This window comes from Anolis carolinensis, chromosome 2, assembly GCF_035594765.1.
Source record: "Anolis carolinensis isolate JA03-04 chromosome 2, rAnoCar3.1.pri, whole genome shotgun sequence".
Lineage (NCBI taxonomy): Eukaryota > Metazoa > Chordata > Lepidosauria > Squamata > Dactyloidae > Anolis > Anolis carolinensis.
In genome coordinates, this window is record NC_085842.1 from 271,304,545 (window position 1) to 271,323,248 (window position 18,704).

The window sequence follows — 18,704 nt, forward strand, 5'->3', positions numbered from 1 at the left end:
TCTTCTTGCGGTCCAAGCAGGGCCGGCCCAAGGAAATTTTCAAGTGTAAGCGAAACAGGATTTTGGTGCCCCCCCCCCCAAAAAAACCCAATCACCGAGAAATAAAAGGTAGAAGGTAGAGGTGAATAGAATGGATAAAAGAGTTTACCTTACAACCAGAAGTTTATTAACAACATTATGTTCATATAGTAACATTACATAGAATTAACACCAATCTTGCATTTTAATAAATAAATATTTTAATAAACTTTGCAACAATTTTATTTTTTTTGTTATTTCTAGTCTACAAGTACTACACAAAGGTTTCCTGGTCATGATATCTCTTCAGAAGATTTTTCAGACTTCGGACTAACTTCAGATCAGTTTTGTTTGGGAGAACGCAGCCCCAGGAGAATAGACACTTCCTTTCTCAGGAAGTGAACTCTTGTCCTTCAGAAGTGCCATGCCAGCGTGGACCATTGTAATGGGTGTAGCAAAGCAGGGGAAATCCAGTCATGAATCAATCAGGGCCAGCTAACACCTCCCAACAAAGTATTCCCATCATCAAAGTCTGGTAAATCCTCTGTTTTCTCATGGGCACAGACGGTAGAAGCACATACCTGAATTCTGAGCCTGAATACATTGCACAAGATTTCCAAATCCTAAAATGATACATTTAATATATTGGGTTTATGGTTCCCGTCCCCTTGATATGGTCAAGTATCCATACCTCACAACCTCTGAGGATGCCTGCCATAGATGTGGGCGAAACGTCAGGAGAGAATACTTCTGGAACATGGCCACACAGCCCGAAAGACATACAACAACCCTGTGATCCCGGCCATGAAAGCCTTCGACAACATGTTTACCCTTTACCTTAACTACCACCAGTTCCTCAATACTTTATTTCCCATACCACCATACTTCGCCACAACAAAGCGTGGTCGGGCACAACTAGTATATATAATATATAATTATTAAAACTATAAATCCCAGCAACTACAACTCCCTACTCAATTAATTAATTAACAAAACATTCAGTCACCAACTACAACTCCCAAAACAAGGGATTAAACATTAAACATGTACAGTAGAGTTTCACTTATCCAACATAAGTAGGCCGGCAGAACGTTGGATAAGCAAATACGTTGGATAATAAGGAGAGATTAAGAAAAAGCGCATTAAACATCAAAATAGGTTATGATTTTACAAATTAAGCACCAAAACATCATGTTGGACAACAAATTTGACATAAAAAGTAGTTCCATGCGTAGTAATGCTATGTAGTAATTACAGTAGAGTCTCACTTATCCAACACTCGCTTATCCAATGTTCTGGATTATCCAACGCATTTTTGTAGTCAATGTTTTCAATATATCGTGAGAGGGCCAGCTAACACCTCCCAACAAAGTATTCCCATCATCAAAGTCTGGTAAATGCTCTGTTTTCTCACAGCCACAGACGGCAAAAGGACATAACATATTGCATAGAACACCACTCTGAAAACAGGGGAATTCCAGACAGGAAACAATCAGGGCCAGCTAACACCTCCCAACAAAAAATTCACTCAGGGAGGAAACAGCCAGGCTTTAAAGCTGCAAGGCCTTTACATCCTTATCATTTTTCCTAATTGCAGCATTCATACTTGCCTCTAACAGACAAAAAAACAAACCAATCAGAAATATTGTATATTACCAACCTTTAGGAAATAATATCCCCTGATGGCACAGCGTGTGAAAGCGCTGAGCTGCTGAAATTCTGGACCGAAAGGCCACAGCAGGTTTGAATTGGGGGACCAGAGTGAGCCCTCACTGTTAGCCCCAGCTTCTGCCAACCCAGAAGTTCAAAACATGCAAATGTGAGTGCATCAATAGGTACTGCTCCAGCAGGAAGGTAACGCCGCTCCATGCAGTCATTCCACATGACCTTGGAGGAGTCTACAGACAACGCTGGCTCTTTGGCTTAGAAATGGAGATGAGCACCAAACCCCAGAATCAGACATGACTGGACTTAATGTCAGGGGGAAAACATTTACCCTTTAGGGTTGTTGTATGTCTTTCGGGCTGCGTGGCCATGTTCCAGAAGTATTCTCTTCTGACGTTTCGCCCACATCTATGGCAGGCATCCTCAGAGGTTGTGAGGTATCCAGAGGTTGTGAGATCGCCCAATTCTCCCTTAGTTCCTGGACGTGGCCACAGATCGCCAGGGCGATCTGCGCCTACGTCCCGGAACTAAGGGAGAATTGGGCGATCTCTGCTGTGGCGCTACGGGCTGCTGTCGACGCCTCCACAGCGCTCCTAGCGGCCAGCGCCCGAGGCTGCCGCTTCAGCAGCCTCATATGTTGAACCGGCCCTGGGTCCAAGGCATTCTCAGGATTTTCCTCCAGCACCAGAGTTCAAAAGCGTCTATCTTCCTTCGCTCAGCCTTCCTTATGGTCCAGCTCTCGCATCCATAGGTTACTATGGGGAATACCATTGCTTTGACTATGCGGACATTCGTTGCCAGTGTGATGTCTCTGCTCTTCACTATTTTGTCAGGGTTGGCCATTGCTCTCCTCCCAAGAAGTAAATGTATTCTGATTTCCTGGCTGCAGTCTGTATCTGCAGTGATCTTCGCGCCTAGAAATATAAAGTCTTTCACTGCTTCCACATTTTCTCCCTCTATTTGCCAGTTATCAATAGGTATAGTTGCCATGATCTTGGTTTTCTTGACGTTTAACTGCAACCCAGCTTTTGCACTTTCTTCTTTCACCTTGGTGATAAGGCTCCTCATCTCCTCCTCGCTTTCAGCCATCAGAGTGGTATCATCTGCATACCTAAGGTTGTTAATGTTTCTTCCAGCAATTTTAACTCCGGCCTTGGATTCCTCAAGCCCCGCATGTCGCATGATGTGTTCTGAGTACAAGTTGAATAGGGAGGGTGAAAGTATGCAGCTCCAATCTTGAACCAGTCTGTTGTTCCGTGATCTGTTCTTACTGTGGCTGCTTGGTCTTTATACAGATTTCTCAGGAGACAGACAAGGTGACTTGGTATCCCCATACCACCAAGCACATGCCATAGTTTATTATGATCCATACAGTCGAAGGCTTTAGAATAGTCAATAAAGCAGAAGTAGATGTTTTTCTGAAACTTTCTGGTTTCCTCCATTATCCAGCGGATATTGGCAATTTGGTCTCTCGTTCCTCTGCCTTTTCTGAACCCAACTTGGACATCTGGCAACTCTCGCTCCATTTATTGATGGAGTCTGCCTTGCAGGATCTTGAGCATTACCTTACTGGCATGGGAAATAAGTGCCACTGTATGGAAGTTTGAGCATTCTTTAGTGTTGCCCTTTTTTGGTATGGGGATATAAATTGATTTTTTCCAATCTGATGGCCAATCTTGTGTTTTCCATATTTGCTGGCATATGGCATGCATCACCTTGACAGCATCACCTTCCAAGATTTTAAACAGCTCAGCTGGGATCCCGTCGTCTCCTGCTGCCTTGTTGTTAGCAATGCTTCTTAAGGCCCATTCAACCTCACTCCTCAGGATGTCTGGTTCTAATTCACTCACCACACCATCAAAGCTATCTTCTATATTATTATCCTTCCTATACAGATCTTCTGTATATTCTTGCCACCTTTTCTTGACCTCTTCAGCCTCTGTTAGGTCCCTGCCATCTTTGTTTTTGATCATGCCCATTTTTGCCTGAAATTTGCCTCCGATGTTTCTGATTTTCTGGAAGAGATCTCTTGTCCTTCCTATCCTATTGTCTTCTTCCACTTCCATGCATTGCTTGTTCAAAAATAGTTCCTTGTCTCTCCTGGCTAACCTCTGGAATTGTGCATTTAATTGGCCGTATCTCCCCCTATCATTGTTTCCTTTCGCCTTCCTTCTTTCTTGGGCTACTTCCAGTGTCTCAACAGACAACCATCTTGCCTTCTTGGTTTTCTTTTTCTTTGGGACGTACTTTGTTGCTGCCTCCTGAACAATGTGGTGGACTTCTGTCCATAGTTCTTCTGGGACTCTATTTATTAAATCTAGTCCCTGAAATCTATTCTTCATCTCCACTGCATATTCACTGGGAATATTTGTGAGATCATATCTAATTGGTCTGTGTATTTTCCCCATTCTCTTTAGTCTGATTCTAAATTTTGCAATTAGAAGTTCGTGAATAACAGTCAGCTTCAGGTCTTGTTTCACCGACTGGATGGATGTCCGCCACCTTTGGCTGCAAAGGATGTAGTCAATCTGATTTTGGTGTTAACCATCTAGTGAAGTCCATGTGTAAAGCCGTCTTTTAGGTTGTTGGAAGAGAGTGTTTGTTATGTACATTGAGTTTTCCTGGCAAAATTCTATCAGCCTACGTCCTGCTTCATTTTGTTTTCCCAGACCATGCTTGCCTGTGATCCCGGTTATCATTTGACTGCCCACCTTAGCATTCCAATCTCCTGTAATGAGAATAATGTCTCTTTTTGGTGTGTTATCCACTAAGTGCTGCAAATCCTTGTAGAACTTATCTAATTCTGCTTCTTCAGCAGCTGTGGTTGGGGCGTATGTCTGGATCACTGTGATGTTAAATGGCTTGCCTTTAACTCGAATTGAGATCATTCTATTATTTTTTAGGTTGTATCCAATCACTGCTTTCGCAACTTTATTTTTAACTATGAAGGCTACTCCATTTCTTTGGTGTTCCTCTTGTCCGCAGTAGTAGATCTGGTGGTCATCTTTTGTGAAGTGGCCCATTCCAGTCCATTTCAGTTCACTGACTCCCAGAATGTCTATCTTTAATCTTGACATCTCACCAATAACCACATCCAGTTTGCCCTGGCTCATAGATCTTACATTCCAGGTTCCTATAGTGTGTTGATCTCTAGAACATCGGATTCATCCTTCACCTCCAGCACCGTCAGCTGTTAGCCTTCCTTTCGGCTTTGAGCTAACTGCGTCATCACATCTGGGGCTACGTGGACTAGTCCTCTGCTCCTCCCCAGTAGCATTTTGACCATCTTCTGACCTGGGGGTCCTATCTTCCGATGGTATACCGACATTTCTCTGGTTGTGCTGATCCATATAGTTTTCATGGCAAAAATACTGGGGTGGGTTGCCATTACCTTCCCCAGGGATCGTGCTTGGTCTGACCTCTCCGCCATGACCTTCCCATCTTGGGTGGCCCTGCACGGTATAGCTCATGGCTTCATCGAGGCACTCAAGCCCCAGCACCACGTCAAGGTAACAATCCAAGCTGGATCGCTTGGAGGTTTAAATTACAGAGTGGCAAACGTGGGGGAGAATGGCATGGTAAGGTTAAGCAGATTGGTGAATCAGTGGAGTTGTGTAAATGGAGACATGTATGATAGCATGGATGTTCATGATGGTATAGCTGCTATCAGTGGCCACACAATCACCATGGGATAGTAACCTCAGGTGTGCTGAAAATACTTTTTTTGTTGTAAGATTAAATTACCTATTAAACATTGTGACTGTTGTAGTCTGTATACTTGCTCAGCAACAGAAACCAAGAAACTTTTGTAAATAAATATATTTTTTTAAAAAAACATTTCAATGCATGTAATTCCATCATTATTAGCTTGAGCTAGAACAGACAACATTTTCTGCTCTCCAGTGGAAGGTGTAAAATGTCATTTTATATTACTTTTGGTTTATTCTTCAAGACGAATATTCAAGAAGACATGCAGTCAGTGACCAATTTGACCTTTTGGATTTTAAAAAATACATGTGCTTTGATAGTTTTTATTTGATAAATCTGGAAGACAGGTTAAACTTTGTGTTAACAGCCACAAGGAGAAACAAAATAAGTATGCTGGTTTATAATTATAACCTTTAGTAAAGTAAATAATTTTCTCCAAGGAAGACAGCTGAGAAAATCAAATTTCAAACAAACCCCACTATTCAAGCATAAACATCGCCTGTAGGAATAGTAAAAAATATAACAGATGCAAATTAATCACGAATAGTGTGGGGGATTTTTGCTTAATTTTGGTCTTTAACCTGTTTGCGACCAGGCCCAATTCAAAGTGCTGACTTTGGTATATAAAGCCCCAAACCATTGGTCCTTAACCTGTGGGTCCCCAGGTGTTTTGGCCTAAAACTTCCAGAAATCCCAGCCAGTTTACCAGCTGTTATGATTTCTGGGAGTTGAAGGTCAAAACATCTGGTAACCCACAGATTGGGAACCACTGCTCTAAATGGTTCTGTTCAACTTACCTGTTTGAACGTATCTCCCTTTATGAGCCAATGAGAGCTTTAAAATCTGCTGGGAAGGTCCTGCTCTTGGTCCCACCCCCTTCACAAGTGCAACTGGTAGGGATGAAAGACAGGGGCTTCTCAGGGGTGGCCCCTTGGTTGTAGAACTTCCTTCCCTCCTGGTCTTCAGGAAAAAGCTAAAGACCTGGCTTTGTATTTATTTATTTATTTATTTATTTATTTACAACATTTATACCCCACCCTTCTCACCCGAGGGGACTCGGGGCGGCTTACAAAAATTGGCAAAATTTAATGCCCAAATTGCAATCATAAAACAAAACAATATAAACAGATCTGTTAATAACATTGTTAAAACACATTATAAAAACCTTAAAAACGTATATATAATTAATTCCATTCATCCGAGATCCTCATGCTTCATCCTTAAATCAGGCCATGTCAACTTTGTCATTTACTCATCAAAAGCTTGGGCACATAACCATGTTTTCATGGCCCTTCTGAATCCCAGCAGGGTAGGAGCCTGTCGGATATCTCCAGGGAGGGCGTTCCACAGTCGGGGAGCCACCACCAAGAAGGCCCTGTCCCTCGTTCCCACCAGCCGTGCCTGTGAGGCAGGTGGGACCGAGAGCAGGGCCTCTCCAGATGATCTTCATGATCTTACTGGTTCATAGGAGGAGATACGTTCGGACAAGTAGATTGGGCCAGAACCGTTTAGGGCTTTATAGGTCAAAACCAGCACTTTGAATTGGGCTCGGTAGCATATCAGCAGCCAGTGGAGCTGGCTTAGCAGGGGGGTGGTACGCTCCCTGTATGCCGCCCCAGTTATTAATCTGGCTGCCACACGTTGTACTAGTTGGAGCTTCCGGGCCATCTTCAGAGGCAACCCCACGTAGAGAGCATTGCAGTAGTCCAAATGGGATGTAACCAGAGCGTGGACCACTGTGGCCAAGTCAGACCTCCCAAGGAACGGGCACAGCTGGCACACAAGTCTGAGTTGTGGGAAGGCTCCCCTGGCTACCGCCGAGACCTGGGGTTCCAGGCTCAGCGATGAGTCCAGGATCACCCCCAGACTGTGAACCTGTGTCTTCAGGGGGAGTGCGACCCCATCCAACACAGGCTGTAACCTTATTTCCTGTTTGGCCCTACGACTGACCAGGAGGACCTCTGTCTTGTCTGGATTCAATTTCAATTTGTTAGCCCTCATCCAGTCCGACACAGCGGCCAGACACCGGTTCAGGACCTGAACAGCCTCCTTAGTGACAGGTGGAAAGGAGTGACAGAGCTGGCCATCATCTGCGTACAGTTGACACCTCACCCCGAAACTCCGGATGGTCTCTCCCAGCGACTTCATGTAAATGTTAAACAACATGGGGGACAGTACTGAACCCTGCGGGACCCCACAAGTCAATGGTTGTGGGGCCGAGCAGGTGTCCCCCAATGATACCATCTGGGAACGCCCCTCCAGGAAGGACCGGAGCCACTGCAAAACAGTACCTCAGAGCCCCATCCCGGCAAGGCGCCCCAGAAGGATACCGTGGTCAATGGTATCGAAGGCCACTGAGAGGTCCAGCAGAACCAGCAGGGACACATTCCCCCTGTCCAGTTCTTGGTGTAGATCATCGACTAAGGTGACCAAGGCTGTCTCGGTACCATGACCCGGCCTGAAGTCAGACTGCGCCGGATCCAGAAAATCTGTATCTACCAAGAATGCCTGGAGTTGTGCAGCCACTACACATTCCACGACCTTGCCCAAAAAGGGGAGATTGGAAATAGGCCGATAGTTCTCCAATTGAGTGGGATCCAGTGATGGCTTCTTCAACAGCGGTTTGATCTCAGCCAATTTAAGGCTCGCTGGAAATATGCCTTCCCGAAGGGAGGCATTCACCACCACCTTCACCCACTCGGCCAATCCCCCTCTGGCTTCTCTCACCAGCCAGGATGGGCAGGGGTCTAGGATGCATGTGGTAGCCCTCATCTCTCCAAGCACCTTGTCCACGTCCTCAGGCTGAACCAATTGAAACGAATACATCAAAATAGGACAAGCAGGTGCTCGTGCTACATCCTCGGAGACTGCCGTTAATATGGTGTCAAAGCCTGAACGGATCAAAGCGACTTTGTCCGCAAAGAACCGAGCAAATGCTTCACAGCGGGCTGCCGAGTTGTCAGGGATTCCGTCTTGAGGGACGGGATATAACAAACCTCTGACAACTTGGAACAGCTCCGCCGGACGGTTCTTTGCGGATGCAATATTAGCTGCAAAGAAAACATTCTTTGCAGCATTTATTGCCACGGCATATGCCCTGAGATAGAGACATAGCCGTACACAGGCGTTCAGAGAGTAAGGTAATACGGAATTTGATCTCAACCTAGCAATCTGTATAATGGCTATAGGAAAACCAAAAAAAATATGAAAACCATGACTCGGCACTTTGTATGTTTTTAATCTGTTTATTGTATTTATATGTATTTACTGTTTATATATTTTAACTCTTTCATAATTTAATATGGTTTATTTATGGTTATGTGTGTGCTGTGGCACTCAACTTTTGCCATAGTTTGTAAGTCCTCTGAGTCCCCTTTAGGGTGCGAAGTGAAGGGTTATAAAATAAATAAATAAATATGTCCACTAGAAAACAGAATTCATTGGCCCATAATTATATTGGCCACATCTTCTTTTTTTACAAACCAGTTTGGAAGGCTTTGCAGTTCTGAATATGTTTTATCACAGTAACAGAAAAGAGAAGATGTGCTATTTGGACATATTTTCTTTGTACATAGACCATCTTGTGTTTGTGTAGATACTTTACAAGTATTCTGGGATTTTGTATAGTATTTCGCCTAGAAAGCATAAACAATGGGTTTTCCTACACAATGTAGTGATCCACATCACCTTGGTGGCTTAAGACAGATAAATCCATGGAATTGAAAGACCTCAGGACATTGAGATCCTTGAGGTGGAGGACAATGGGGGGAGGGGGTATCGCAGTAGGGCAAATTATGGGACAGCGGGGCAAATCTGTTGCCCAGTGCCCTGCATCACCTGCTTGTCCCCATAACCTGAAAATGGGTAGTCTTCAATGTTCAGGTTCCCCACCACCACCAGTAAGTTATGGGGAGTGTAGCAAAGAAGTGTATGCAAATATTTATGTAGTGCTGAGTGGCTGTAGGAATCAGAGCATCATGAGCCAGCCCACACCTAAATGTCTTCAGGAAATAACTTTCTCTTAATTTCTCTAAAAGTGCTTTCTCATATCCATTTCCAAACAATTGAAGTTGCTTCCACTGAAGACCTAACTGACCCTCTCTCTGCACTCCCTCTACCAGTAGGTAAGAACTTTTAATTTTAAAATGCATTTGGTAAAAACTGGCTGTGTGTATTGTGCTTTTATTTTTGCTCTTATTGTGTTTTTAAATGCTGTTATGTTATAAATTTAAGTGTGTAGGTGTAGGGGGTGTAGCTGTGATTTGTTTTATTCTGTGTTATACATCACCCTTGGTTCTATGTAAGGAGAAGAAAGAGATGTTAAATGAATGAATAAATGCCTATACCAGGGGTGAAAATCAGATGCTATTGGACTGCAATTCCAGATGCCTTTGGACTATAATTCCAAGCATTTCTGCTAACCAGAACTGGTGCATGAACACCATATAATGAATGCAGTTTAGCACTACTGCCATGGCTCATTGCAAAATAAAATCCTGGGATTTGTAATTTTACAAGGACTTTAGCTTTCTCTGCCAGGGTACTGTGCCTCGTCAAACTATAAATTCCATGATTCCAAAGCATTGAACCACAATAGCTAAACTGGTGTCAGACTTCATTAATTCTACCATGTAGAGCCAGTCTGAATTGCTATTGTTGTCCTCATTATCTGGGTTTAAGACCTATTGAACTCAATAAAGTTTACTTTAGAGTAAATATTGTAGGCTTTTATTTTCTAAAAATGATTTCCTTTAAAAAAGAAATCTGCATTCTGCTGTCCCTGAATTCTCCTGTAAGACACCATGAAATATTATATCTTCTGAGAAAATTTTCAAAATGGATACTTGATTAAACCTCTGTAATGACACTTAATTGGGATTTTTTATTTACCATTCTCAGTCAATTGGAATCATTATTAATGTGGAGCACAAATGGAGCAGAATTTGAAGAGGCAGTTATTTAAACTCTTTTCTCAGAATGTCAACAGAGCACAGAGCAATCTTTGTTACTCCTGTGACTGCTAATCATCCGGATCTGATTAATTGCAGAGACTGATAAAAATCTCTATTTGCAGGACAGATAATGGCCTTGTCTCATTGCTTGCCTTTGAAAAAGAAAAATAACCAGCCTATCAAAACAATAGAAATAACATCTGCTGAGTCTTCCTGATTTATTTTTGTAGGTATAATACTCAAGGCAATCCATACATGCTGTGTGTCTTTGTGTGTCTGATGAACCATGAAGATTATTTTGCTTAATAAAAGTGTGTTTAATGCTAATATTTCCCTTTTGAAAATTAAATTTAAAATGTTATTTCTAGCACAATTGAATTTTAATTGTACCTAATATTATTGACAAGCCTTTCACATTCTCCACTATGGTTTATCATATCCACACCCCCACCCCACTCAATTTTTCTTCTTTATATACCCCTAGGTAGATGGAGGGACAAGAGATAGCATGATGCTAAAGCTGATTATTCAACAAGTGACAAGTGACCAGTTGCTTTCCCACAGGGAAGGTATAATTTATCTCACCAGTGATTTCAGCCACTGGCAGACTAAACACTGAATGCACTGAATGTTAATTCTGATGGTTACTATGTATGCATAGTAAAGCCATCTTTCACATCTTCATTGCTTTTATCATTGTTATTGCATGTTCCTATGCTGATTTTCCTGTTTCCTGGTTTGCTACCTAAGTATTACAAAATGGAAGAATAGTGTTCAAAATGGTTGGGAAAATCAGAAAAATGAAATGTCATATATGTAAATGACATCACAAGCATGCCATTTTCCTACTTTTGAAAATTTCCATTTTTTTCTACTCTTTTTGTCAATAGTATGGGCATAGACATCCCCTTTTGTGAAAGCTTCCCTATAATATACATAGAAAATATAGAAAATGCAAATGGAATTAGATACAGAAATGAAAACACTAACATTAACATTTATATTATAAGAATAGCACTTACCATAATTTTATGACAAATGAAAACAGTACTAGCAACAACAAGAACAGCAGTCTTTTTTGTTGCTTCCCACTTAAAATAAAAAACATTAATTGTTGGTACAGAATGCAGTATTTAGCATTGCATGGTCAGCACAGTAGCATTTGAGATGGGAGAAAAATATTCCAGTGGTCAGTTTCAGCAAGCAAGATATATAGCTAAGGCACACAAGGCCAAAGAGGGTGCAGTTCTCCAGGCAGTGCTGTTCTAAAGTACTAATTTGTCTATTTGAAAGTTATAGGAAGAACTATTTTCAAACCCAGTTGAATTAAGTGAAGATTACAGCAGAGTGTTTGATTGCCCCCCAGAGGGATCACTCCAAGACTGTATCCCCCCCCCCAACCCAGAAATTCACATTTCTTTTATTTTGGCTTCATTTGTACCATGAGCATAACATTAAATCAGGTTCTTATTTCACTAGGAAGAAACTGGAAGGATTCTTACATTTGCCCTGGAACTGAGTGTTCAGTTAAAAATTGTATGGGACATCACTCTTACTGAAATGGCACAATACTATCAAACTACTATTCTCTGTGTACTTTTGATACATCTGGGCCACTGTTATCTAGCTTTTGAAATCTAAACAACAATTGAACTAATACCCAAGTATTATCTAGCACATGTTAAACCCAGATTGTGTGATCAACATTGGATTTCATGTGATAAGATGACCATGTGATCCTGCAATATGCACAATGGATTTTAGACATATACATCTTCACAAACATTACACATGCATCTAGATTTCCATTGGTGACAACAGCATAGTGGATTGAGGAAAAAGGAGTGCTCCAACCATGTATAGAGGACTGTTATTATCCTAAAGTGAGGCAAAAGGTAGAAAGGATCATAATAAAAACCATGTATTTGGAATCAAAACAGAAGTTGTTTTTAGCCCTACAATGGGGTAGCCTTTCCCATTGCACAATTATATGAGTAGTTCCATGATTCTACTTTCCATGGCAACATATTATGGTATCATGGGCATTTCAGTTTACCAAGGGGCATCTAGAACTATCAGATAGCAAACTCCTCTACTGCCTCTGATCAAATTACATTTCTCAGGATTCATTCATGGCATTCATTCATGGCATACATTTCTCAGGATGCATTCATGGCAATTAAAGTGGGCTCATAGCACTACAATAGTGTGATGTAAAAGGGACCCGAGTGCCACACAAACCCTTTATCCCAGGGCTGATCTGGAGTGTCAAATGACAGATTGACTCTAGGATGGTTTTGACCACCAGACCCCATAGCCATTGCAAAGACAGAAAGCAGTTCTGACTATCCAGCAGCACAGAACCCAGTTTGACACCAACAGATAACCACTGCCTCCTGTTCTCATGGTGGCCAGCAGATATTACATGACTAGTGTTCATCATTGTCACCAGGAGTGATGTCAGCTGAGGTGCCAATTCAATATGTGAGAGGGTAGGGAAGAAGATGTGGAATCAGCCCCTCCTTTCTTCCCTCCCTTTTCTGATCACCTCATTGCTACAGCTAACATCAGTCTAGGAGATGAGCATGTCATTCCTACTGGCTGCCATGGCAATGAAAATTGGAGTGGGATGGTGAGTGCCATCCAGAGCCAGTCCAACAATGAGGCAAATTAAGCGGTTGCTTCGGGCGCCAAACTTACGGGGGCGCAGTCGAGACTGCTTTTTCTGTTGATTTGTTGTAAAACATGATGTTTTGGTGCTTAATTTGTAAAATCTTAATGTAATTTGATATTTAATAGGCTTTTCCTTAATAGGCTTTTCCTTAATCCCTCTTTATTATCCAACATTTTCGCTTATCCAACACTTTTATTTTTCAGTGATTGTTTTTTTTGGGGGGGGGGCACCAAAATTCTGTTTGCCTACACTTGAAAAATACCTAGGGCTGGCTCTGGTGCCATCCCATGTCCTCAGACTGCCCAAGCCTGGGAAAATGGGGTGGCTGTGTAAGCAGTAGGCTTGATCGATCCACGAAAAATTTGATTCTAAACTCGTTTCAAAACTAGACGGGGGCAGCTTTTCGTTTCTGATGGTATTTCCGAATTTGGCCCCCCAAAAAATTCGAAATTAACGAAAATTCGTTATTTTCTAAATTAATTCGTTAATGGCGGACGCGCATGCGCAATTCCCAAAAACAGCACAGAGGGAGAGGACTTTACAGGACTCTCCCACCCTCATTTTTTGAGTGATCTTCTTCAAACTTGGTACAGTGGTAGAACACATTTAACACTGATCGCTCACCAAAATTTGGAACGTTTCCCTTATCCTCTGATTTTTGGCGAATTTTCATAGCTTTTATAATAAACCATTTTTTAATAATTGCAGAAATCTGTTCCTGCTTTGAAAGTCTTATTTCCTGTTAAATTGGGTTGTCTTTACTGTGAAAGTCATTGTTCTACTTCAGAAACTTTGTTTTTGTGGCTGAAACTTTGTTAAATTGGTGTGTGTGTGATATATACTGTGTATATAGTCCCTGCATAATGTGTGTGTGTGTGTGTGTGTGTATAGGTAAAGGTAAAGGTATCCCTTGACGTTAAGTTCAGTCATGTCTGACTCTGGGGGTTGGTGCTCATCTCCATTTCTAAGCCCAAGAGCCAGTGTTGTCCATAGACACCTCCAAGGTCATGTGGCCGGCATGACTACATGGAGTGCCATTACCTTCCCGCCAGAGCGGTACCTATTGATCTACTCACATTGGCATGTTTTCAAGCTGCTAGGTTGGCAGAAGCTGGAGCTAACAGCGGGCACTCACTCTGCTCCCGGGATTTGAACCTGGGACCTTTCGGTCTGCAAGTTCAGCAGCTCAGTGCTTTAACACACTTCGCCATCGGGGCTCATGTATATATAATATACATACACATACACACAATGTGGAGAATATGTGGAAAGGTAGATAGATAGATAAGTTGGGAGCCACAGCGAAGGCACCTTCCTGGGAGCAAGGTCTAATAATAATAATAATAATAATAATAATAATAATAATAATAATAATAAAATCCCTTACAATATCCAAGATGGGTACCATTATTGGCAGAGAAAGCCAAGCTGTAGGAGTTGAAATCCAATCATTTATCCTCCCTATAGAATCAATTTTATATGCATTTTTAGCTACAGAAAAGCTAAAATCAGGACAGTAAAAGAACAACACCCAGAAAATGGGAATTCCAGACAGGAAACAATCAGGGCCAGCTAATACCTCCCAACAAAGGATTCCCCCAGGTAGGAAGCAGCCAGGCTTTGAAGCTGCAAGGCTATTCAATGCTAATCAAGGTGACCAATTGCAACATTCACACTTGCCTCCCACAGACAAGAGTTCTTTCTCCCACCCTGGACCTTCCACAGATATATAAACCCCACTTGCCTAGCTTCGCACAGACGTCAAAACCTCACCGCCGGGCCCCTCTCTGTCTCTCTCGGTCTCGGCTCCATCCGCCGCCTTCCCGCCTCAGAGAGACACCAGGCCTGAGCTGAGGCGAGGCGGCGGCGGCGGCGGCCATTTCCCCCCTCCGTCTTCCTCCTCCTCCTCCTCGGCCTCCTTCCCCCTCGCCCCCTCCCATTGGCTGAGCCCGTGACGCCCCTTTTGCTGAGGGGCAAAAGGAAAGGGCCTGAATGGTTTGGGTGATTTGCAAAAGCTTTTTTTTCCTAACGAAGAAAACGACGACATAACGAAAAACGGCCACTCGCGATTCGAAACCGCGATATCAGACGTGTGGACAACCAATGCTTCAAAATTGCTTCAAAACAAACGAAAATAACGAATTAATAACGGTTAACGGGGAAAACGAATTATTTGAGCAAGCCTAGTAAGCAGTTGTGCCCAGTTCCATATCATAACCAGCTCAAATTCTTAAAAGGGCCCAAAGTCACAATTTACTCTGGATTCTCAGGGAAAATTTGGAACAACTCGTGACTTTTGTTAATGTGGTTCAAGACCTCAATAAGGTGAACTTGCAGCATGCAACTACTACGGAATTGGTTCACCGCCTTCTCAGGATAATGGGCCAGTGTAGATGTGCTATCAGGCATTTAGGGAATGATGAGAGGCAGGCTGCTGTGGATAGTGTGAACTGTATTGTGAGGAACTGTGTAGTTTTTAAAAGTAATTTTAAATGTATTTTAATATTCTTATACACAAAAGATTTAATTCTTTAAAATATATATTCTTTTCATGCATTTGCTTTGTTTATAATAGTATTGTGTCATATTTGCTGTTAGCTATCTTGAGTCCCTATTTGGGGGGATAGACAAGACAAAAACAAAGTAAATAAATAAAAATAAATAGATGTGCCCGAAGACCATATTGAAATCTTTCATGTCTTGACATGTAGATAGCCCTCTCAGACTTCCATCCCATCCAGCAAAGGGGCATTTCTTCATTTCTTCAAATGTTCATGTCAGGTGAGCTGCTTATTTTTGTGCACCATATGGACTGTGAAGCTTTTGAAATTGATTTTGCTGAACACTGATAGATGTTTAGCACAATGAGATTACAGTTGTTTGTCCAGATGAAAGGGACTCTGGACTGAGGTCCTCTTTTGTTTTATGCTCTGTGGTCTCATTCATAGTGATATTTGATTCACCCTCTACTCTACCAGCACCATGATTCCTTAGCCAAATATACTTATCTCAAAACATTTTAAAAGTTTGATAACATAATAAAACCTTTAAAAACTCTTAGTTCAAACATGCTAAATGTACATTGGGTCCCCCCTCTCCCTGGGCTCATGTATATTTCTGATATTGGAATGGACAGAAATATTTCATTCAGCCCATATGCCCCAAGCAGAACACTCAGCTGCAGCTATATTAAATATGTCTATAGAAACAGATGCTTTTAAAAGTCTCAATTAATTAGATGGCTGGCTCATTAGTTATCAGTGTGATACATATGGCAAAGCACTGGCTATATTGATTTATGTGGCAAGAGAAAGTACTGTGAGTGCTGAGTGATATTCCGAGAGAAATCCATTCCCCATCTAATGGAAGTGGGAAAATATCACCATTTCAATATATTTACCACTTCATCACATTGCGAGAGTAAAGCATGGGTGAACATTTCTTTAAGAGTAGAGAATCACCCCTTTTATATCATCAGCAGCCCTGTTTTGAGTTCTGCCTCCCCATCACACTCATACATGGAAACTTAAGTGCTGGCAATGCATTCATCACACGGTCAGTATTACTTTTTTGTTTTTAATCAGGAAAGACAGCAATATCCAAGAGATCCCTTGCCCTGCCCAAAGCCCCTTAAAGTAAAGGAGACTGACACCAGTTTAAAACCACATATTTCCATGGAATCCTATAGTTTTTCCCCAAACCCCATAGGATACAAAAGACAGTGATCCAGGTTAAAATAATTGCTTTCTATAGGATCCTACGGTTCTGCATCAAAACACATAGGATACCAGAGACAATGCTCCAGGTTAAAACCATTTATTTCCATGGGATCCCATGGTTCTCCATCAAACCCATAGGATACAAGAGACAGTGATCCAGGTTAAAACCATTTCTTTCCATGGGATCTTATGGTTCTGCACCAATGCCCATAGGATACAAGAGACAGTGATCTCAGTTTAAACAATTTCTTTCCATAGGATTCTATGGGTCTGCATCAAACCCCATAGGATAAAAGAAACTTCTGGTGGTTGGGCAATGAAACAAGATGGGAAACTTTTGATGGTTCCCATCACACCTGTTTTTTAGTGGTAAACATGGAAGTAAACTGTGGTTTGAGGTAGAAGCTCTGAACACCATTGCTGGTCTCGTGTTCAGAGTTCCCTCCTTTCAGGAAATGTTTGCCTCTTTCCAACCCTGGAATATGTGACTCTCCGTGCTTAAAAAGAGGCTGAAGTGTTCTATGAGAAGGAAACATTCTCAATGTGATGAGGTCAATTGTCACAGTTCCTTCCTTTCAGGACACTTCGGCCTCTTTTCAATCAAGGAGGGCTATGCATGACAGCCAGAAATACTTTAACTCATGAGATGAGCTCAGCATCTCTCCACGTTTGAAAAGATGCTGAAGTATTCTATGACTGGGAAATTTCTCAATTTGGTAAGATAGAAGCTTTTCAGGGTGACCAGAATATTGTGGTTTTATTGAGGGTGAGAAAACAAAGAAAACTATAACTGTGGAACTTTAAAAAACTCTGAAGAGATTCATGCCAAATACTTTCAGAGCATGACCCAATATAGAAAAATGTTAGTTTTTATATCTTTTTTTCTTTTTTTATATAATACTGTAACAGTGGAAGGAAAAATAATTATGACAGTCATGTTTTCAAAACTGGCCTATCCTTCTCACAACCATACAAAGGCTGAAACTTTGGAGTTCTACACACACACACACACACACACACACACATCCTTTTCCTCTATTTCTTCCAAAAGGGTAATTTTGCCACTGGATAATAAATCAAAAGTTTAATACTCTGAGTGAATGCATTTCTAGCACATGGAAGCAAGATGTTTTCACCCTCAGTCTGGCTGCCAAAAGGTAAAGAACAACGGTAATATTTACAGTCTGATCTAGAGCCGCTTGAGTGCAGATGTGTGCTAATAGATTCCAAATGGGGAAAGAGCTACAGTCCTGTCTTGAATAATAGGGAGTGCAAGGAATCTTTATTTTTCAATATGTCTCTCTCTTGACTTCAAATGTGCTAATGCTAAACTTTCATTCTAAGCTGCTTATATTTTAAGGTTGGACAGTAATGGCATTGGTCCCAAGTTATACAGCCTTTTGAACTAAAGCAAATAGCTTGAAAATGGACAACAGATTGTTTGTGGAACATAGGGCATTTTAATTATGAATTACTAATTATTACATTGTTGTCATGAGAGAGTTAGTCAGGTAGAAACAAATGTGTGTATTCACAAGTTACTAAAATGTAGCTGGAAGCTACATATTTTTTCTATATGTGCATGTACATACAAATCAGCAAATGGGAGGTGAAACAGAGCTAAAACCAATTTTTTGGGAGGTAATCCTACCTAGTTCAGAAATGGTGACTCCCAGGTAAGTGTATATGACAGCAGGGACTGATAGATCTGCATTAAATCCACTCTTAAGTTTTAGTCTAAACTTTTAAAATTCTATACAAGGAAATGGATCTATTTACATTAATAAGGTCCTATATCATAGATAGCTTCCATGATAATTGGACTAAAAGCCAGGGAGGATTCACTGCCCCATAAACCTTGAATCCATGGTGCCTAGGACTTTAATATTCACACTTCTAACCCTTCTAAGGTGTTATCACAATCTAAAGAGCTATTTAGGATTTTTATATGCTCAATTGAGTTTCTGG